Here is a 23,646-nt window from a genome sequence, read left to right on the forward strand (position 1 = left end):
ACTCCTGGTGCCACATGCTAGCAACACAAAAGTAGGAGAATAGGACAGATAAATGTGTGGCTCAAGAGTTGACACAGGAGGGAGGGTTTTAGATTCATGGATTACTGGGACCATTTCTGGGGAAGGTGGGACATGTACAAAAGGGACAGTCTGCATCTGAACCAGAATGTGACCAACATCCTTGCAGGTGGGTTTGCTAGTTTTGTTGGGAGGAATTTAAACTAGTTCGGCAAGTGGAGATGACACAGGACGTTAGTACAATAGAGTCACAGCATACTATAATAAAGGAAGCAAGACAGAGTGAGTTCAGCCACGTCAAGTTCCAAAAGAATAAGGCGAGGCTGGATGGCCTCTACTTTGATACTAGGAGTGTAATAGGTAAGATTGATGAATTAAGGCAATGGATTGCCACGTGGAATTGTGATTTGTTGCCATCACAGAAATGTGGTTGAGGGAGGGACAGGGCTGGCAACTTAACATTCCAGGTTATAGGTTCTTCAGGCGAGACAGGGGAGGGTGTGAAAGAGGAGGTAGTGTTGCATTATAAATTAAGGAGTCAGTGACTGCAATAAGGAGGGATGAAATCTTTGAAGGGTATTCAAATGAGGCATTGTGGATATAGCTTAGGAATAAAAGAGGGGGGCAGTCACATTGCTGGGAGTGTATTATAGACCCCCAAATAGTCAGCAGGCAACAGAGGAGAAGATATGTAGGCAATTCACTGAAGTGTGCAAAAATAATAGGGCAATTATACGAGGGGATTTCAATTCCCCCAAGATTAATTGGGATAGTCATTGTGTAAAGGGTTTAGAGCGGGGTGGGGGGGATTTCTTGTAATGTGTTCAGGAAAGTAGGAGGTCCAAAAAGGAACTGCGCAATGATGGATCTAATTCCAGGGAACAAAGCTGGGCAGGTATTTGAGGTGGTAGTGGGGGAGCATTTTAGTGATAGCGAACACAACAAAGTATCCATAGAATCCCTACAGTGCAGGAGTGGTCATTCGGCCCATTGAGTCTGTACCGACCCTCCAAAAGGGCACTCTACCTTGGCCCACTTCCCCTCCCTATCCCCATAGATTATGGCCACCTAACCTGCACATCTTTGGACAATTTAAGTTTGTTATGAAAAAGGAAAAAGATGTTCTGCAAAAAACATTTTGGACCGGGGGAAGGCAGGTTGTATTAAATTAAGACAGGATCTGGCCATAGTAGACAGAAACAGCTTGTTGTGGGAAAATCTACAGCAGAGCGGTGGGGGGGAGTACATTCAAAAAGAAAACGGGGAGAGTACAGACCCAACATGTTCCCTTCAGTAGGAGCAACAAGCCCAGAGAATCCTGGATGTCCAAGAATACTCAGAAAGAAAGAAAAGGGGGCTTTTAGCAGGTACAAAAGGAAATAAGCGGAGGCCTTCGGTGGAGTACAGAAAGTACAGGGACGAACTCAAAGCAAATAGGAGAGCAAAGAGGGTCATGAAAAAGCACTGGCAAGATTAGGGAGAATCCCAAATATTCTTTAAGTATATTACAAGGAAGAGGATAACCAGGGAAAGTGTAGGACCCATTAGGGATGAAGGGGCAATCTGTGCATGGAGTCACAGGGCATTGGGAGAGTGTCTCATCTCACATCTGTCTTCATTCAGGAGAAAGAGGATACAGGTACAGAATTCAGAGAGAGGGGCTGAGAGTCCCTTGAACAGTTTGACTTTGGAAACGAGGAGGTATTGGCGGGCTTAAAAGTGGACAAATCTCCAGGTCCGAATGAGTTGCACACCAGGCTGCTACGGGAGGCAAAGGAGGAAATTACAGGGGCTTTGAACCAAATTTTTAATTCCCCTCTGGTCACAGGAGAGGTGCCAGAGGATTGGAGGACAACTAATGTGGTTGCCCTTTTCAAGGATGGTCGAGATAAACAGGGAATTACAGACCAGTGAGTCTCACAATAGCGGAAGGGAAACTATTGGGGAAACTTCTAAAGGATGAAATATAATCTCCACTTGGAGAGGCAAAGTTTGAACAGGGGAGGTCAGCATTGCTTTGTCAGATGGAGGTCATGCTTAACATTTTGATTGAATTTTTCAAAGAGGTGATTGAGTGTGTAGATGAGTGTGTCATTTACATGGTTTTAGCAAAGCATTTGACAAGGTCCCACATTGGGAGACTGAAAAAGAAGGTACAAGCACATGGGATCCAGAGTAAACCTGGCAAGGTGGATCCAAAACTGGCTGAGTCAGAGGGTGGTGGTAGAAGGTAGTTTGTGTGACTGTAGGCTGGTGTCCAGTGGCATACCACAGGGATCAGTGCTAGGTCCCTTATTGTTCGTGATATACAGAAACTGTTGCTTTCTTTACTTTGGGGTGAACCACAAGCTGTTTCTTATATCGGCCAAATGATCACACAACCAATACGTTAGCTCAAAAACACAGTTTATTAATAACACAAGACTTGTATCTCTATGCAATAACACACATGGCTCCATACTAAACTACACCTAATGACTAAGATGACCTTTACTTAACTTCAAGTGACCGGCACTGTGCAAGATATTGGGCGGGATTCTCCGACCCCCCGCTGGGTCGGAGAATCGCCGGAGGATGGCGTGAATCCCGCCCCCACCGGCTGTGGAATTCTCCGGCGCCGAGGATTTGGCAGGGGCGGGAATCACGCCGCGCCGGTCGGCGGCTGCTGGCAGTGGCAGCCCCGGTGATTCTCCAGCCCGCAATGGGCCAAATGGCCACCCGCTTTTGGACAGTCCCACTGGCGTATATTACACCAGGTATTTGATGGCGGGACCTGGCTGCACGGGCAGCCTCCATGGTCCTCGGGGGGGGGGCATGGGGGATCTGGCACTGGGACGTACCCCCACGGTGGCCTGGCCCACGATCGGGACCCACTGATCTGCAGGCGGGCCTGTGCCGTGGGGGCACTCTATTCTTCCATGTTGGCCACTGTGGGGGTCCTCCGCGATGGCCGAAGCAGAGATGATCCCCACTGCGCATGCGCTGAGATGACGCCAGCACACGCTGGCGCTCCCGAGCATGCGCCAACTCGCACCGGCCGGCGGAGGCCCTTTGGCGCCGGTTGGCATGATGCCAAGCCCCTTCCCCGCCGGCCGGCGCAAACCACTCCGGCGCCGGCCTAGCCCGCCTCGCCAATTCCCGCAGAATCCTGCCCAAGGCCTTTATCCGGATCCACGTGATCGGTTTGGAAGTGGTTGGGTTCACCTCAGCTGGGCTCGTCCTTCAGGAATGGTCGCGGATCCTTGAACTTGGTTGTTCTGCTGCAGTTGGTCGCACACAGGCCGGTCCCAAAAGAGATCGATCTCTAGTGCACAAGGCTTTTTATCCTTTGTCTCTTTTGCACCCTTTTGGGCAGCCCTTACTCTGGGTCCAATGGATCGATAGGGTTTCGATCACCCTCATCGATCTCAGCCAATTAGGGGCAGATACTTCGATAGCTGGGCGGGTCCCAGCTATCATTGTCCCAGGCACGTAGTTCTTTCCAAGTAAGGAGGGTGGCGGCGCCGGTTAGTCTGCTACTTTTGTAACTCCTTGATTCAAACTCTATTGTCCTGGGGGAAATGGTGATCGACTCTTAATGGATACAAGTTTCAGCCAAGTCTGGTTTCTTTGCACAATGCACAGAGGCTGTGTACCTGTCTGTGTTCCAAATTGACCACAATTCCCATGGTCCTTTGCAGGTGGCCATTTTACATGGCTACAAAATGTTATAGATGATCCCCTCTCGATAAATCCTCTTAACATACTTATAGAATATCTTGGGATGCTCCTTAGTCTTACCTGCCAAAGATGTGTAGGTTAGGTGGATTGGCCATGATCAATGTGCAGGGGAGTGAGCCTCGGCAGAGTGTACGTAAGTACCTTACGGGGTGGGAACAATTAACTTCCCGTAAACCTTACAGAATATAAAGAGGTGGGTGGGGGGGGGGGGGGGGGGGGGGGGGAAGAACCTCTAACCAACATATAGTTGTCAGGTATAGGGTATATAAGGCCAAGGTCGGACAGTTAGGCACCGGCAAGGCAGACCCAGTTGGGATCGACAATGTGATATGTATCATAGTTATTGCAAATAATCTAAGTTTCTTTGAACTACTAGGTGTGGACTCCTTCGTAGCCTTATAAAAATTTGGTGTTGACTCGATGGGTCAAATGTCCTCCTTCTACATTGTAGAGATTCAATGAGAATATGGGGTGGGGGATGGGAAGAGGGTTGATTAGTAAGTTCGTGGGTGACACAAGGTTTGGCAGGATGGTTAACAGCAAGGAAGATCACATTAGGCTGTAGGAAGATATAGACAGATTGGTCAGGTGGGCAGTTCAGTGATGGATGGAAGCTCAGAGGAACAGAGGAATCTTGGATCCACAGATCCCTGAAGGCAACAGGACAGGTTAATAGGGTAGTTAAGAAGGTATAAGATACACTTGCCTTTATTAGTCATGGCAGGACATTATGTTGGAACTGTTCAAAACTTTGGTTCGGCCACAGCTGTGTGCAGTTCTGGTCACCTCACTATAGGAAGGATGTGATGGTACCAGACATGGTGCAGAGGAGATTTACCAGGATGGTGCCTGGGATGAAGCATTTGAGCTGTGAAGAGAGGCTGTATAGACTTGGGGCTGCTTTCTTTCGAGGAGAGTGATGAGCCATCAATTGCACGAGAGACGAGTTGCTTTACAAAAGTTAAGCTTTAATAAACTAGAACTTAGCCCTGCAGTTGTCTACAATAAAATGGACGACCGCCAGGCGTTTGACTATTTATACCTCGGCAAGGAGGCGTTGTTAACTCAGCCTCTCGACCAATCGGTCGAGAGGCACATGACCGACCAGGGCCAATGGTAAGCCGGTGTTCTGCCCCAATGGCAGACAGCTATGAAAATCATATCACCACAGAGAGAAAGTGGAGGAGAGACCTGATTGAGATGCATAAGATTATGAGGGGTATGAACAGCATGAATAGGAAGCAGCTGTTCCTTTTGGTTGAAGGGTCAATAATGAAGTGGCATTATATTAAGGTAAGGAGCAGGAGGTTTAGAGGGGGTTTTAGGAAAACCTTTTTCACTCAGTGTGGGGTGGGAGTTTGGAATGACTGCCTGGGAGGACAGTAGAGGCCGGAAACCTCAACCTTTAAAAAAAAATGGATGATCACTTGAAATGTCATAACATTCAAAGCTATGGGTCAAGTGCTAGAAAATGGGATTAGTGTAGATTTAGTGTAATGTTGTCAGTGCAGACTTGATGGGCATCTTCTGTACTTTATGAATAACGATTTTGGGTGCAAATTCAAACTGTACCTGTGGCACATCTGGCTTGACCGTATCAAGTTCAAGTGTGGAACTACCCCTCTGTCCTTATTGTCCCAAGGATCCATCAATGTTCCCTCCTTTTCCTCAGCTTTGCGTTGCCCCTCAGTGACATGAGCTGCAGGAACAGGATCAGCTTCCACATGTACACCAAGTAAAATAGCACCACAGTCTTGGAGCGCTCAGTCTACCTATCCAACATCCAGTACGGATGTCCAAATTTGAAGAACTTTGTCATGGCCTTAAGTTCCTACCACAAACATCTCTTTGTTGTGTCTGTGCTGCCAACCCCATCTCCGAGCTTCAGCCCGCCTGTTAGCAACCTGGAGTCATAGATGTTTAGAACATGGAAACAGGCCCTTCAGCCCAGCTTGTCCATGCCACCCAGTTTCTATCACTAAACTAGTCCCACATTTGGCCTATATCCCTCCATAGACACCCTGCCTATGTAATTGTCTAATTGTTTTTTAAAAGGAAAGAATTGTACCCACCTCTACCACAGCCTCTAGCAACTTGTTCCAGATGCTCACACCCTGTGTGTGAAAACATTTCCCCACTGGTCTCTTTTGTATTTCTCCCCTTAAACCTATGCCTTCCAGTTCTATACTCCTCTACCTTTGGGAAAAGAAACACTTTGACATACTGTTCAGTCATGAGCTGGGTTTCAGACTTTATGGACTCTAAAGCTGCCTCCTGTTACCTCCTTAGCTTTTTGAACCCTTCCCCCATTAACTCTGCCCTTATACTGCTAAAACCTTTGCACATGTTTTTGTCACCTCTAGTCTCCTGTTCTCAAAACTTCAAACGTCTGTAAAATCCAACTGGTCCAAAAAAAAATCTACTGTACGTTTTGTGTCCTGTACCAAATTCTGTTCATCCATGACTCCTGTGCCAACTAATCCACATTTAGGTTCAGATTAAAATCCTCATTCAGAACTGTGAAATCCCTGTGTAGTCTCACCTCAGCATACCTCCAGCTGAATATTCCACTTGTGAATTCACTGCCTTGCCCCCTCCCATCATCCCACCTCTGGTGGCACAGCCTTCAGTCATAGACATAGAATTTACAGTGCAGAAGGAGGCTATTCAGTCCATCGAGTCTGCACCAGCCCTTGGAAAGAGCACCCCACTTAAGCCCACACCTCTGCCCCATACCCGTAACATAGCAACCCCACCCAACCCATTTGAACACTAAGGGCAATTTAGCATGGTCAATCCACCTAACCTGCACAGCTTTGGACTGCGGGAGGAAACCGGAGCACCCGGATGTAAGCCACGCAGAAACGGGGAGAACGTGCAGACTCCGCACAGTGACCCAAGCCAGGAATCGAACCTGGGACCCTGGAGCTGTGAAGCGACAGTGCTAACCCTATGCTACCTTGCTGCCCAGTCACAAAGGGCTTAACCTCTGGAATAAGCAGCAGAACTAGGGGACATAGCCTCAAAATAAGGGGAAGTAAATTTAGGACTGAGTTTAGGAGGAACTTCTTCACCCAAAGGGCTGTGAATCTATGGAATTCCTTGCCCAGTGAAGCAGTTGAGGCTCCTTCATTAAATGTTTTTAAGGTAAAGATAGATAGTTTTTTGAAGAATAAAGGGATTAAGGGTTATGGTGTTCGGGCCGGAAAGTGGAGCTGAGTCCACAAAAGATCAGCCATGATCTCATTGAATGGCGGAGCAGGCTCGATGGGCCAGATGGCCTACTCCTGCTCCTAGTTCTTATGTTCTTATGTACTTATGTAATAACCTTATCACTCGACTCCTTCAAAATTCTGCTCCCTCCCGATTTCTCCATCATTGCCAAAATGCCTCTTTCCCACAAATCCCAGCCCCCCTACATTGCATTTATTCCCCCCACCCTTAATCATAAAAGGCACGATATAAAAATGCTAATTGTAAATGATAGAAAGGTGCCATATCAATTCTCGCATCTTTACCTTGAAAGATTTAATCTATTCAGCATTAGCAACTGCACCTGCCCAGAATAGAATTAGGAATGGGTAAAAAGAGGGTGGCGGAGCTGCAATTTCAGACTTACCCCTCCATTCCCAAACCCCCTTCCCCAACTCGGAAAACAGGTCAGGCTGCAATGCTGCACCCCCACAAAGGCCGAGGGGGAAATATAAATTTCATCGCAATTTCTGTTGTGGCGGGAGGGATTTGGAATGATGTGAGCAACATCACCGGGTAAAATCAGTTCACGATCCTGTTTGGGGGTGCGGAGAGTGCAGCCTGCTGATGATTCAGGAACCTGTTGACAGGCAAGTTTAAAAAATGTATTTTCAATGTCCCTTCATGAAATGAAATGAAAATTGCTTATTGTCACAAGTAGGCTTCAATGAAGTTATTGTGAAAAGCCCCTAGTCACCACATTCCGGCGCCTGTTTGGGGAGGCTGGAATGGGAATTGAACCGTGCTGCTGGCCTGCCTGGGTCTGCTTTAAAAGCCAGTGATTTAGCCCAGTGTGCTAAACCAGCCCCTCATCTCCCATCCATGGCTATTCTTCCATTATCCAATATGTGCAGAGCCAATGAATCATTGGTAAGCATGACAAGTCTTTGAAATTGTCCCAAAACTGACAAAATAAGCAAACCCACTTTGAAAATCTCCTTTGATAAAAGAAACTGCTCACTTTAAACTATAATAATACGATCATTTATAATATAAATGCCAATAGTTGGAATCCACTGACTACCCCTCAATCTTGTCCAAATAAACACAGACATTAAAAAAACACAACAAAAAGAACAATTTGCTGTAACCTCATAAAGCTGTTAATCAAACAAAACTTGCACTCCTTTCAAACCGTGTCAACATAGTTCAGTAGGCTTCTAATTAGCCGACTTCTCCGATCACTGTCATCAGCCTGTCTGGGGAGGCAGCCAACCTTTTAAAATAAATTTGTTAATGGGATGTGGGCATCACTGTCTAGACCAGCATTTATTGTCCAACCATGGGGGCTTTTCAGAGTCAATCTAGAGTCACATGTAGACCAGACCAGGCAAGGGCCACAGATTTCCTTCCGTGAAGGACATTAGTGAACCATTAGATGGGTTTTTACAACAATCGACAATGGGTTCATGGTCATCATTAGACTTTGACAATGGTTTCATGGACACCATTAGACTTTTAATTCCAGATCTCTTTTATTGAATTCAAATTTCATGGCGGAATTCAAACTCGTGTCCCCAGGGGAGGACGCTGGGCCTCTGGATTGCCACTCCAGCGACAATACCACTACACCACTGCCTTTCCATAACCTGAAATTGTGTCCATTCAGGCCCAGATATGAAAATACTGTGGGAGTGGGGAGTTGCGATTGGTTTTGAAACACAAAGTCAGGAAATGGCGTGTCATGCATTTCTCGATGCAAAGGGATCCAATGTATCCAAAACTCACAATACAACATATGCAGTCTTATCAACAAACCACAAAATATTAATTTATCTTGTGATGTGTAAGTATGATGGAGGTTATTCCTGGCATCTGATTAACCTTGCTGATCGTAGCGTTGCATCAATGGAATACTTTCAAGAATGGTCAGTATGCCGAAATTCTTTGCCAATAAGCACTCATCCATTTTGTACTTTCCATTACTGTTTCAGCAATAAATTTTATTTGTTCATAAAAATGGGTCAATTAAACACAGTAATGTCATCCGATTAAGGAGAAAACACTTGATCGTGTCTTTATGGAGCAAGGCTTATCTAGCCTGAAACTTTTAAACACAGGATTCACTAATGAGTCAAAAACATTGCATGCAGATTTTTGTTTTGATATCCTCCAAACTTTGTTTTGCCTGTTCCCCTACAAATTAGAATGGTAGAACCCTTCTGACAGAAGACATTTGATTGTGTCCCTGTTGGCTACCCTTCCCTCTTCTATATTTAAACCAGACTGCCACAAATTGCACATTCCATGTTTCAATGTGTAGTCCATTAATCTAAATTAAAACCCATTCACCTTCATTTAGCACATCTGCTTAATTTGTCCAATTAACCAGGCAACAGAGTTTGGCTTTATTTGCAAATTTGACTATATTACTCTCATCGTTTATGAATGATGTGAAAAGTAGATGTCTTAAGCCAGTCTGTTATATAACTCAGCTCCCACAGAACACCTTGTCCATTCATAATCCTGATTTTTTAAAATTAGTGATTAAATACTAACCAAAGCTCACATCAGATGATTAATTTGCAAGCAATTCCATGCACTTATCTTAATTAAAAGCTTCAGTAATAAAAGCTGATCCAGCATCTTCAGAAACCCACAATTATTTAAATCCATGTATATCTTTAACTTGGACTTTAACTTTCCAAATATTGACTGGAAATACTATAGTTCGAGTACTATAGATGGGTCAGTTTTTGTGCAGTGTGTGCAGGAGGGTTTTCTGACACAGTATGTAGACAGGCCAACAAGGGGCGAGGCCACATTGGATTTGGTACTGGGTAATGAACCCGGCCAGGTGTTAGATTTAGATGTAGGTGAGCACTTTGGTGATAGTGATCACAACTCGGTTATGTTTACTTTAGCAATGGGCAGGGATAGGTATATACCGCAAGGCAAGAATTATAGCTGGGGGAAAGGCAATTATGATGCTATTCGGCAAGATTTAGGAGGTATAGGATGGGGAAGGAAACTGCAGGGGATGGGTACAATCGAAATGTGGAGCTTTTTCAAGGAACAGCTACTGCGTGTCCTTGATAAGTATGTACCTGTCAGGCAGGGAGGAAGTTGTCGAGCAAGGGAGCCGTGGTTTACTAAGGAAGTTGAAGCACTTGTCAAGAGGAAGAAGAAGGCTTATGTTAGGATGAGACATGAAGGCTCAGTTAGGGCACTTGAGAGTTACAAGTTAGCCAGGAAGGACCTAAAGGGAGAGTTAAGAAGAGCGAGGAGAGGACACGAAAAGTCGTTGGTGGATAGGATCAAGGAAAACCCTAAGGCTTTCTATAGGTATATCAGGAACAAAAGAATGACTCGAGTAAGATTAGGGCCAATCAAGGATAGTAGTGGAAAGTTGTGTGTGGAATCAGAGGAGATAGGGGAAGCATTAAATGGATATTTTTCGTCAGTGTTTACACTGGAGAAAGACAATGTTGTCGAGGAGAACACTCAGGTTCAGTCGACCAGGCTAGATGGAATTGAGGTTCAAAAGGAGGAGGTGTTAGCAATTTTAGAAAATGTCAAAATAGACAAGTCCCCTGGGCCAGATGGGATTTATCCTAGGATTCTCTGGGAAGCCAGGGAGGAGATTGCTGAGCCTTTGTCCTTGATCTTTATGTCGTCTTTGTCGACAGGAATAGTGCCGGAAGACTGGAGGATAGCAAATGTTGTCCCCTTGTTCAAGAAGGGGAGTAGAAACAACCCTGGTAATTATAGACCTGTGAGCCTTACTTCGGTTGTGGGTAAAATGTTGGAAAAGGTTATAAGAGATAGGGTTTATAATCATCTTGAAAAGAACAAGTTGATTAGCGATACTCAACACGGTTTTGTGAAGGGTAGGTCATGTCTCACAAACCTTATTGAGTTTTTTGAGAAGGTGACCAAACAGGTGGATCAGGGTAAAGCTGTTGATGTGGTGTATATGGATTTCAGTAAGGCGTTTGATAAGGTTCCCCACGGTAGGCTATTGCAGAAAATAAGGAAGTATGGAATTGAAGGTGATTTAGCGGTTTGGATCAGTAATTGGCTAGCTGAAAGAAGACAGAGGGTGGTGGTTGATGGCAAATGTTCATCCTGGAGTTCAGTTACTAGTGGTGTACCGCAAGGATCTGTTTTGGGGCCACTGCTGTTTGTAATTTTTATAAATGACCTGGAAGAGGGTGTAGAAGGATGGGTTAGTAAATTTGCAGATGACACGAAGGTCGGTGGAGTTGTGGATAGTGCTGAAGGATGTTATAGGATACAGAGGGACATAGATAAGCTGCAGAGCTGGGCTGAGAGGTGGCAGATGGAGTTTAATGCGGAAAAGTGTGAGGTGGTTCACTTTGGAAGGAGTAACAGGAATGCAGAGTACTGGGCTAATGGCAAGATTCTTGGTAGTGTAGATGAACAGAGAGATCTCGGCATCCAGGTACATAAATCCCTGAAAGTTGCCACCCAGGTTAATAGGGCTGTTAAGAAGGCATATGGTGTGCTAGCCTTTATAAGCAGGGGGATTGAGTTTCGGAACCACAAGGTCATGCTGCAGCTGTACATAACTCTGGTGCGGCCACACCTGGAGTACTGCGTGCAGTTCTGGTCACCACATTATAGGAAGGATGTGGAAGCTTTGGAAAGGGTTCAGAGGAGATTTACTAGGATGTTGCCTGGTATGGAGGGAAGGTCTTACGAGGAAAGGCTCAGGGAATTGAAGTTGTTTTCGTTAGAGAGGAGAAGGCTGAGAGGTGACTTAATAGAGACATATAAGATAGTCAGAGGGTTAGATAGGGTGGACAGTGAGAGTCTTTTTCCTCGGATGGTGATGACCAATACGAGGGGACATAGCTTTAAATTGAGGGGTGAGAGATATAGGACAGATGTCAGAGGCAGTTTCTTTACTCAGAGAGTAGTAGGGGTGTGGAACGCCCTGCCTGCAATAGTAGTAGACTCGCCAACTTTAAGGGTATTTAAGTGGTCACTGGATAGACATATGGATGAAAATGGAATAGTGTAGGTCAGATAGGCTTCAGATGGTTTCACAGGTCGGCGCAACATCGAGGGCCGAAGGGCCCGTACTGCGCTGTAGTGTTCTATGTTCTATGTTCTATATATCTTTGCCCACATCCGGAGTTTTTCAGGAACGGAGTGTCACCTAATTAATTACTATTCAATGAACTTTGTTTCCTCTCTTTTTTGGCATGGAGTGGTGGACGGCTTGTGATCCTTGGCCCTTGGAAGTCACAAAAAATCTTATAAAACTCTTCAGTGACGATGTGATGGAAGGGATGATAGACTGAATGAATCAATATCTTTAGATAAATGTCTTCTGGACAAGATTTTCTGATCAAGATAAGGAAAATTGCTGCAGATTGTTATGATCCTTGACTAACCTATCCCCCCCCGCCCAAACAAAGATACATTTGCTGAGCTACAAGAGTCCATGGGTTTTAAACAAACAAATAAACTTTACCAAACAGAAAAGTTCAGAAAGATTAAAGAATTTGCAATATCTATCTTCTCAGGTTAAGTATGGGGGACATGTGCGTTAACAAGCCTATTGTGGTCAAACACCACACTACAGTACACATTAAATAGTAGATTCAACCAAGACAGGGTCCATGGATTGGTCAACAATCCACCCATCCTTCAGTGCCTTCAGTTATCCAATCTAATTGAAATTCTGTTATTCTCAGGAGAGATTCCAATCTTCACCGTCGAAGATCTTGCCTTAGAATGCTCTCCAAAATGCATGAGAATGTATTCCAACTTTGATGGCTTCAATGATGGCCCACTTTGCAGTGTTCTAATTTCGTCTCTCGAGGTTCCTTTCCACTTAATTTCCAGGTACACGCAAATAATTTAGTTACTTGGCAGAAAACTACTGCTCCAAGATATACCTTTGCCCTAGTGGGTATCTTCAAATTACAGTTTGTTCTTTGCAGCCCTTTTTCCTAACTTGGAGCCTGTTTCTCTGCTTCTTTTTTCCCTCAATTATACTGGGACCAGTTTCTGTCTCCTGTTCTTTGTCCCTTACCCAAAACAAGACAGGTGGATTGGCTATGCTAAAATTGTCCCCGAATATCCAAAGATGTACAGATTAGCTGGGGTTACAGGAATGGGGTTGGTGAATGAGCCTACTTAGTGTGCTCTTTCAGAGTCGATGCAGACATGATCTTGTGCACTGTAGGGAAGCCAGTCTGGCTTCACTTTACAGAAAGCAAAATAATTTCTTGTGTAAGTTGTAAGATGGAACTTCTATGTTTTAAATATCAAATTTCATGAGGCAATGCCATTCTCAAATGCATAGTTTTACCCAGAGAGCTCTTCAGAAGTAATTATGAGTTTTTCCAGTGTTCAAAGTATAATTACACATCATTAACCAGTTTTAACATTTCCAATTTTTAAAAAAACAGCAGGAACAGTGCAAAACACTTTCTGTATTGATTACATCATCAAGGGCCACAACAGTCCATCCTGTAGGAAAAACATGGAATTACTGACAGCAACTTGATCGGATTCTACATTTACCTGCAGATGTGCAGCCACCAGAAATTGCTGTCAGTTTTACACTGTAATAAATTGACTATTTCCTGTCATTAACCATAAATTCTGGGCCATTGTTCATTTAAAAATAAAATTGCAAAATAAAAATCACAACAATGTTCAATGTGCAGGAGCATAACCAAGTATGTAGCTGACACCTATGTTTTATGCTTGGATAAACTTTTTTCCCCCTTTTATCCTTTCATAGGAATCTGGGCATTGCAGGCAAGGCCAACATTTGTTTCCCATCCCTAATTGGCCCTGAACTGAGTGGCATTTTAGAGTCAACCACGTTACTGTGCGTCTGGAGTCACATGTAAGGCAGACCAGGTGAGGCTGGCAGATTTCCTTCACTAAAGGACATTAGTGAGCCAGATGGGTTTTTAACAACAATCGCTAATGGTTTCATGGTCATCATTGGACTTTCCGATTTTTTGTTTAATTGATATTTCACCATCTTCCATAGTGGGATTCAAACCCAGGTCCCCAGAGCATTACCCTGGGTCTTTGGCTCACTAGTCCAGTGACAATACCACTATGCCACCGCCTCCCTCTACATTGGTTAGGATGTGTCGAGGCTGTGAAGCAAAGGAAATTATACCCGAGTCAGAAACTGATACTCATATAATATTCACCTTTAAAATGGAAGACCATGAACTCAGTTTTCAGAATATACAGACCTCGAAACTCAATCACAAGCCATTTATCAGTTACATACTTTATTCATGACAAACCACCAACAATAGCATTTGGAACGGAGAAAATTAATCATAGTTATAGAACATAGAACATAGAACAGTACAGCACAGAACAGGCCCTTCGGCCCTCAATGTTGTGCCGAGCCATGATCACCCTACTCAAACCCACGTATCCACCCTATACCTGTAACCCAACAACCCCCCCCCCCCCCCCCCCCCCCATTAACCTTACTTTTTTTTTATGACACTACGGGCAATTTAGCATGGCCAATGTTAAAACCCAAGTTCAAGTCAGCTGTACACATTGAAGAATATCATTCAGCTTTTAAAGAGTGCCAATGGATGTGCTTACTTATGCTTACCCTGGCAAGAAAGAGCAAAAACATGTAGCATCATAGTAAAAAAGTGCTTCTTCATAACAACAATAACGAAACCATGAAGTGTCAATCCAACTTGTTCCATAAAGCTGTGAAAAATTGCACAAAGAATCGATCAGCAGCAGGTTTCCAATGTGCCCCACTGGTTCAAGAACAGCTATAGCCGAGAGGCAGGCCTGTATTTAGCTGGTCATTCATTCTCTTGCATCCCTTTTCGAGAGCAGAACCACACCTCAGCTCATAAAACACCACATAAAAAATAATCAAAGACCTAATCAGTATTTTTTTTTTAAATCTCCTGAACATTCATAAAGGACACATCAGAATTCTTCATGTAAGAAGTGTATCAACTAAAATACACAGAAGCTTCCTGCTTGAAAACTACTCAAAGTCACAGTTGAATGGCATTAGAAAAGACCAACATCTCAAGCCACTGGTTAGCTTCCATTTGTAAAGAGTCTGCCGACACACATTAACAATCAAATGCACGAAATAAATATCCTACAAAAAGCTTCATGCATTAGATACCTTAGCTGATTCTGGATGTTACATTTAAAGTTGCTGAACAGGACACAACAATGTTCTATCACCTCTGGCACCTGTAATCCTTGTAATAGTAAATGTGTAATGATTAAGTTAATTGATTAGACAATGAAAGCTGAGTTCTTGACTGGAACTAGCTACATCTGCCAAGAATCACTTCTGATGTGGATATAAAAAGCCCATTGAGTTGTTACAAATGCCCATCAGTGCCGATAAATTCAGAGAAAAACTACTTGAGTAATTAAATGATCCAACTGTTCTGGAAACATGGAAGACCATGATGAACCGTCTGATAAATTCAGAGCTCAGTTTAAAATTTCAGGAGGTTTTTCAACACCAGCCGTCATTTAAGAAAGAAAACAGACCTAGTGGGCGACCCATCTCATCCCTCATTGAGATCAACACATAGGGCTAAAAAATGGACCCAGTCTGCCAGCAATGCATGGTTGTCCATCATCTGATGTAGGCAGCACACAGATGTTATGCTGCCTGATTGTCACCATGATTGCAGTGTGCAGTTGAATATTAAACAGACTGGCTGTGTGCTCCATAAGTAGCGTAGTTTCATGCGAGTCTCGTACAGATTAATGGAGGGGGTGGGACTGCTTGTGAGTCAGCTTTGAGAAGGAGGAGCAATCGAGCAGCAAGCCAATGAGAGGGTTCTCTGATGTAGCATCAGTTACCTTGTTGAAGGAAGTGGAGGGGAGAGCTCACTTTTCTGAAGGGGAAAAGAGACCAGAGAGCCACAGGTTAATGCTGGGAGTCTGACTCAAAGGATCTGGATAAAGTGCCATAAAAAGTTCAACAATCTCATGAGTGGAAAAGGTCAGTCATGCGCCTTTAATAAATGTCCCCCATCTCCTACCCACTGAACAACCAACATCACATACACTCCTCAATGCTCTGCTCCCCCATCAGCCTGGCCTCATAATCAAGACTCCTGTCTAATACTCAAATGGCTCATCTCACCCTTACACATTACCAATGCTGCAAGGCTCAAAGCCCAATGTTGCATGTTCTACATGCTTTCAGCCATTCACCTGTCTCAGGCATATCACCTGCTGACACATTTCCCTCTGTCTTACAGGACAGAGTGACACGGGACAGGAGGAGACAGCAAAGCACCATCAAAGGCAGCCTCAGTACCTTGAAGAAGATGGTTCTGGGAATTACTGGCATAGCAGTCATTGATGTCACTGGAACCATCCAGGATAGCAGGATGTTTCCACCTTATGCACCTCCTTAACTCCGTCACTGAGCAATAGAGGTACAGACCGCAGATGATGTAACATCCAGATATAGCCGCTTGACCTTCCCTCAACCCAACCCTCCCAATGTGCAACTGTGCTTTCAGAAACCCAACTCCAACTTGGCACTGGACTTTGCACAGAGTGGAGCTGATTCTTTCCGGCATGCCAATTGTGGCCAACTCAATGCCAACATGTGGAACCAGTTATGATGCAGCATCAGGTGTACAATGTATAAACTACCATTGCAACTGAAACTGACACCACCCAATGTCTGGGTCCTGCAATGGGAACTCAGATTGAAGTCATCAGATCTCTGCTGGTGCAAGCCCAGCTTGGTGTTACATAGCCTCAGACGGCTGCCAGCATGGATGTGGATACCAGTGCTCAAAGGGGCGTGAAGAGTCTCACAGCAGACCGGCAGTTTGTCCTGAAATAAATTACTAGAATTGCTGAGGTGCTACCCCCAGGGGTTTGGCTGGCCACATTGTGAACAAACTTGCTGCCCTCCCTCAGCATTTGAGCTCCCACCCCTGTAATCTGCCAATGCCCTTGTTGGTGCCGACCCGCCAGCCCGGATGCTGCAGCTCATGTTGAGATGATGCAATCTAAAGTCAGGCCCCCAACTTTCTCTTGATACATTCAGTTGATTCTGTTGCGCCACCCTTTGGATTTGTCCACTAGGCCAGACTACCTTGCTGCACCTACCATAGATATGAATCCTCAAGTGCTCTCCATTGAAATGCATCAAAGGCAGCTAAGTCCTTCCTGCTGTGAAAAAGAGGAAGTCAAAGTCCTTAGCTGCATTTGATGTGGTGAAGGGCTGTCAATCATAGCAAGAATGTTTATAAACATATGTGTTTAATATAAAAGCCGGGTAATAAAGAGGCATTCAATCATGAAGGGATCAACGAATGAACAATCCACTGAACAGCTATCTCTGGAGTAATAAAACTGTCAATCACTGGCTAATGCAATGTATTGCTATGTGAAATTGAATGGAAGATCCGCGTTTCAAAGGCTGTCAAGGGATTTCAAGCCCTTTCCAGTGTACTGGGCTTTCGAGGAAGCCTCTGACACTTGTAACATCTGCTGCTTTGAACACTTCTGTCTGAGGCAGCAGATGTTAGGAAAGGGTAATTGAAAATACAATGATTTTTCACCTACTGCCTGGACTACTCCTCAGCTTTCAGGCAGGGGTCTCTGATGGAGAGGGTCTCTGGTGGAAGGATCTCTGATACAGGGGTCTCTGATCTGGGGAGGGGTCTCTCTTGGGAGTTTGATGGGAGTCAGGTCACCCTCATGTGTGCATGCTGTTTGGGGGCTGACTCCTAATTGCCATGGCGGCGGCAGGGAGCATCCCCCTAATTTTCAATGGGGTGGGGGGCAGGATTTGTATTGTGGGGGGAGGGGGCTGGCCGCCTGACCTCGGTATCAAACCACCCGCTCAAATGATGGCCCAATACCGAGATATTGACGGAATCCTGTGAGCTCCCCACCATGCATAAATTTGCAAGGCAAGGGAGAGGGAGGGAATCTCCTACTGCCAGAGCAGACCAGGAATTATTCTACTCTGGCAGGAGAACTTAGTCTCCTGAACAGAGAACCCAGCCCACTATTTAAAGGTTCCCCTCTTGCAGGGACACTGCCCTTAACTTTATCTGTACTTGTGAAGGCAGCTGAACTCAGACATCTTTACAGCATCCACAAGGGACGAAAGTAGCAAATTCAATTGCACCAATAAGGAATACAAGGTGGCAGGGGGACAAGACCGTGAGCTAGATCTTGGTCTCAGCAGTGAACAGACAAGAGAGCCATTCATGGTACTTCATTACAAACACATCTTGAAGCAGCAGCCTCCTTCGGCTACCCTGTGACCTATGTGGGCACTGTTATAATGCCCATAAAGACCAATAACTTTGAAAGAGTTGTTTGAATTTTCAGTGATGGACTGAAAGTATCACTCCACAAGATTTCAAGCTTTAAGACTTTTACTGCAGCAAATGAATAAAACAACACTAAATAAATATTATTTAGTAGGCACTAAACATAAAAAAGATATTGTCCCTTGAACATCTAACATGATGAATTAAGTCCTGCTATCCACACATTTGAAGATCTTGCAGGAAGCAGTCCAACATCACTCTTGGCTTCCAAAGAGTTCATTTCTTCCGGCTTTTGTAGCTTTTGAGTGCTTTTCACAGTTTCTGCAGAAGTCTGAACTGCCTACTGCAATTCCCAACCACCCCACCCCAAAATCCCCTAGCTACACCAGGAATAACCTTCCCGATTCCTTAGATAGCCACGGGATGCATCTCTTTATCAGAGACCGTATTCCCTCGCGCATTCACAGAAAAGGAAAATTCTCCTCTCTACTTTGAGACTTTGTTATCTCTCTTCTGCAGCCTTGTTTGTCGTCCACAAAGCTTGCATTCTCATCTACATTTATATAATCAACAAACATTACTCTCTGTCTCTTCATCTAAGTCATTAATATGGATTGTAAATAGCTGATACCCCAGCATTGATCCTTGTGTCATTCCAATGTTCACCGCCTGACAACTTGTAAATGCTGCATTTATCTCTATTCTTTGTTTTGTGTTCATTGATCAATTATCTATTCATATTACCCCCAACACCATGAGCCTTTATTTTGCATAGTAACCTTGTGTGACACATTACTGAATAACTTTTGGAAATCAAAGTATACATCTCCTGATTCCCCTCTATCTACCTAATAGTTACCTCTTGGAAAAATGTGAATACATTTGTCAAACATAGTTTTCCATTTGTAAAACTATGTTGACTTTGTCTGATCATACTGGGCTATAACTTTTGACTAAGGCAGAAGGAGATGGCCCGCAGGGATTAGAAGAATTTAATAAACACTTAACCTGCTCTTGAAAGCTAACTATTGTAAAGCAGGTAGATTTAAAGGACCCAGTGAATTTGACAGACCAGGGAGAGGATAAGTGTCCAAGTTAAGTCTATGGGATTTGGGTGATCAGGAAGGTTGGGGTGGTTGGGTGGGGGTTGAGGGTTGGAAGTCGGGAGGATTGGAGGTTTGGTCAGGGGGTGGGTGGTCGTGTTGGGAGGGTTTTCAGGTTGGGTCCATGAATCAGGGGGAGGTGGGTGGGGAGGCACGTTGGTTCCACAGATCGGAGGGAGGACAGGTCGGGTCAGCAGGTTGGGAAGGTTAGACTGAGTTGACGGGTCAGATGGAGGGTACAGGCTCATGGGTTTGTGAAGCAAGGTTTGTGAAACAACTTGGTTGCAGCTTCAGCAGTGAGACCTGCAGGACCAACCATCACATAAGAAGACTGCCTTGAGTCCAGAACTTGGAGAAGATAACTCATCAAAGAGAGATCTGTCACTTCACCTTGCAACGGGTAATATTCAGTCAAAGCTGTAAGTCTTGTGATGAAGTAACCAGTGTTTTAACAAGTGAAGTAAAGAGCAGTTCAGTAACAACAGTAATAAACGGTAATAAACAATAATAAAGATTCAGTTATACGAAATATTTTGTGTACATACTTCCTTGTCTGTCATGACAGGACAACTGATTCCCGACCGTATCTTTGGTGTGCCCCAAATCCACGCCGGCGAACATGGGATTTACGGCACAAAGTTTTTCCAAGTGCATTATTAATGCTTCGTTAAAAAATAGATTTCAGCACTTTTCCAATAACTGTCAGGCTAACTGGCCTGTAGTTTGTCTCTCCCTCGTTTCCTGCATAACAATGTTACATTTTCTAACTTTCAATCTGCTGAGACCATTCCAGAATCTAGTGACATTTTGAAACATTGTAACCAGTGCATTCATTATCTGTGCAGCCATCAGCTTTGGATCCCTAGGATGTAGCCAACAGGTCCTTGGGAATTTATTTATTTTTGGATTTTAGTCTCTTAAATTTCTCTAGCACATTTTTTCTCTGCTGATATTAATTACCATAATTTTCTCACTCTTATTTACCCCTAAATTACTCTCTATTTCTGGTATGTAACTTGCATCTTCTACTTTAAAGTCAGACACAAAACAATTGTTCAGCGTCTTTGTTATTTCCTCATTCTCCATGATCATTTCTCCTGACTCCGCTTCTAAGGGCATTTACTTTAGCTACTCTCTTCCTTTTTATATGCTCGTAAACTCTCCTACAGTCTGTTTTTATATTCCTGACTAGTTCACTCTTATATTCTACTTTTCCCTTTCTATCATCTTTGTTCTGGCCCTTTGCTGGACTCTAAAACACTCCCAATCCTTAGACTTAATATCTTTCTTTGCAATATTATAATCCCCTTCTTTTAATCTGATACTATCCTTAACCTCCTTAGTAAGCCACAAATGAATCTTTCTTGCTGAGTTTTTGTTTTTTAATGGATCGTACTTATTTTTATTTTTTTAAATTTAGATTACCCAATTATATTTTCTAATTAAGGGGCAATTTAGCGTGGCCAATCCACCTACTCTGCACATTTTTTGGGTTGTGGGGGCGAACCCCACGCAGACATGGGGAGAATGTGCAAACTCTACACGGACAGTGACCCAGAGCCGGGTTCGAACCTGGGACCTCAGCGCCGTGAGGCAGCTGTGCTAACCACTAGGCCACCATGCTTCCCTGATGGATCGTATTTTTGTTGAACATTTTGAATTGTTCCTTTAAATATTTCCCACTGTTTATTTACTGCAATATCTCAATACATTTGCCCAATCAATCTTTGTCAATTTGTCTGTCATACCTATGTAATTGGCTTTTGAGTTTAAGATTACTGTTTGTGGAAACTGCCATGACAGCATTCTGCAGACTCATCTTCCAGACCACATTAGCCATTTGATTGGTCTGGTCTATTTGAAGATTAGAGTCACACACAATTTTTACATTGCTCTTGTTACAGGTCTAATATTTTTTGCTAAAACGCTGTCCAATGGTATAGCTATTGTCAGGAGGCCTATAAATTATCACCAGTGTTTTCTGACTCCTGCTATTCCTAATCTTCTCATATACTGATTCTACGTCCTGATCTTCTGAGATAAGATCCTTTGCCTCCGATGTCCTTGTATCATTCTTTACTGCCGGGGCTACCCCTCCTCCTTTTCTATTCTGCCTATCCTTTTAAAATGTAGTGCATCTTCAAATATTTATTTCCCAAATTTTGTCACCTTGTAACCATGTCTCTGTAATGATAATTAGCTTACTTCTATTTATGCCACAAGTTCATTTATCTTGTTGCTGACCTTTTGCGCATTTGGATAAAGAGTATTTAAATTAATTTTAATTGTGCTGAAGAGGCCTCCTGTTGCCCTTCCCATTGCCCTGGAGAATTGCTCCCCCCTCTTAAAATACCAGTGGCAGCAGGGAGAAGCCCTGCATAAATAATGCAATAAATGGCCACTTGAGGGTATCAATTGACTCAAGAGTGGTGGGCAGCCTACCACCTACCCTGATGCTGGTAAAATGCCTGCGGAAGTGTGTAGACATTAAGAACAGCACTCCCCACCTCTAACATACCACACCATTGCACATGTCCACTCCTCCCCCACCCTCCCCCCACCCCACCAGCCCACTCACACAACTTCCTGCCTGCTCCAATGGGGGGAATTAAATTCTGGCCATTTTGTAGAGGGCAGGCAATAAATTTTCAAAGCATTGAGGAGCTAAGTACAATGATGTTTAACAAACAAGCTCACAATAATGTAAGTTAAGACTTATGCTGAGATGCTCCAGACCCATGGTAGTGGGAACCGCTGCAGGAGAATCGATGGCCCAGCCAAAAGTCCATTGACTTTCAGTGGGACTGGACGGTCCTGGTAGTGGGTGGGGATGGAAAATCACAGCTTTACTGTAAAACCTGATATGTATATTAACTGCTGGTATGTTACCCTTTGCTAAATAGCTACTTACGCAGTAGGTTTTACAGTGGCTAATAAAGGGGAATATTCTCTTACAAAATTATTAATTATTACACACAATTTGCATTCATGGCATTCACCAATATCATGGAGAAAGTATTCTCAGTTCAAACACATATCTAAACTGAATTCTTAAATAAAAATGTACCTACATGTGTTCATAAAAAATACATACAGTATATGTAAAGAACTTTATATTGAACAGGCAAGAATTCAACAAAAATAGCATCAAGAATATCTAAAGCCCCATATACACTTCAATCATTTAACATAGAACAGTAACAGGAATACAAATATAATTAGTTGTTGTCGAGCTACTAACATCGATAAATTCCTATATTAGTCGAATCATTATGAAAATACCCACTTTCAAAATTCCTTACTGGATTTAAAATCACTTCACTGTAATCTCAATTCTAATGGACTGTCTGAAATGCAATTATGTTTTATCTCCATAGCCAAAGTGAACTAGATGCTCAACATTGTTTTTCCAAACTATTCTTGGAATATCTGTTGTATGAATCATATCTTCATGTTTCTACGCAGTGACTCATGTACCAAGTCAACTTTCAGAGACTTTTAATCGTAGAAATTTGGTGTGTTATTTATACACAAGAGCAATGTACAACCTGGATTCTACAATAATTTTGAATCTCTTTATTTGCAGCTATTGTTCCTATATAAGGCGGCATTAGGAAAACTGGCATTTAAACAAGTTGTTTTCAATCAATAGTTTCTAATTGACTCACAATTAGCATGGGTACAATAATATTGTGAACTTTTTTCATGTATAATAAAATTACATTAAAAGAATATTTTTCCCAGTATACAATAATTGAGTGTTCACTGAGTGTCCCTCTAGCTACTCATTTGCTATAATGGGACGATACATGTGTTCAATGCAGTCCCCCCCCAGCTTTTCCATTAAAGACATTTGTTTCCGAATCCAGCACTGACAAATGAAATGTCGCATGTTAATGTAGGAATAATCAATTTAAAATGCTTATGACAATTAACAAGACTTTGGTGAGGTTTTGAAATGCTGTTCTTCCTCAGCTCTGATTTGGATTAAATCCACTCTAATGGGATCATTTTTCTTACAAAGGTGTTTTTGAAACAGTTCAATCGATTAATATGAATTATGCATGCATGGAATGAAAGTCTAATATCACTATCTTACCCTAATTAATTTTCATGATTAGCTGAATAAAGCAACATAAGAATTCCTGAGACGTCATTTCCTATGCTCACAAGTATTTGAAGGACTGTATCCTAACCCTATAATTTCAAAGTCACTGCCTTAAACAATGTGAGAAAGACATTACATATTCCGACAATAATGACATATAATGGCGCAATACATTGCA

Source organism: Scyliorhinus canicula, chromosome 9, assembly GCF_902713615.1.
Source record: "Scyliorhinus canicula chromosome 9, sScyCan1.1, whole genome shotgun sequence".
Lineage (NCBI taxonomy): Eukaryota > Metazoa > Chordata > Chondrichthyes > Carcharhiniformes > Scyliorhinidae > Scyliorhinus > Scyliorhinus canicula.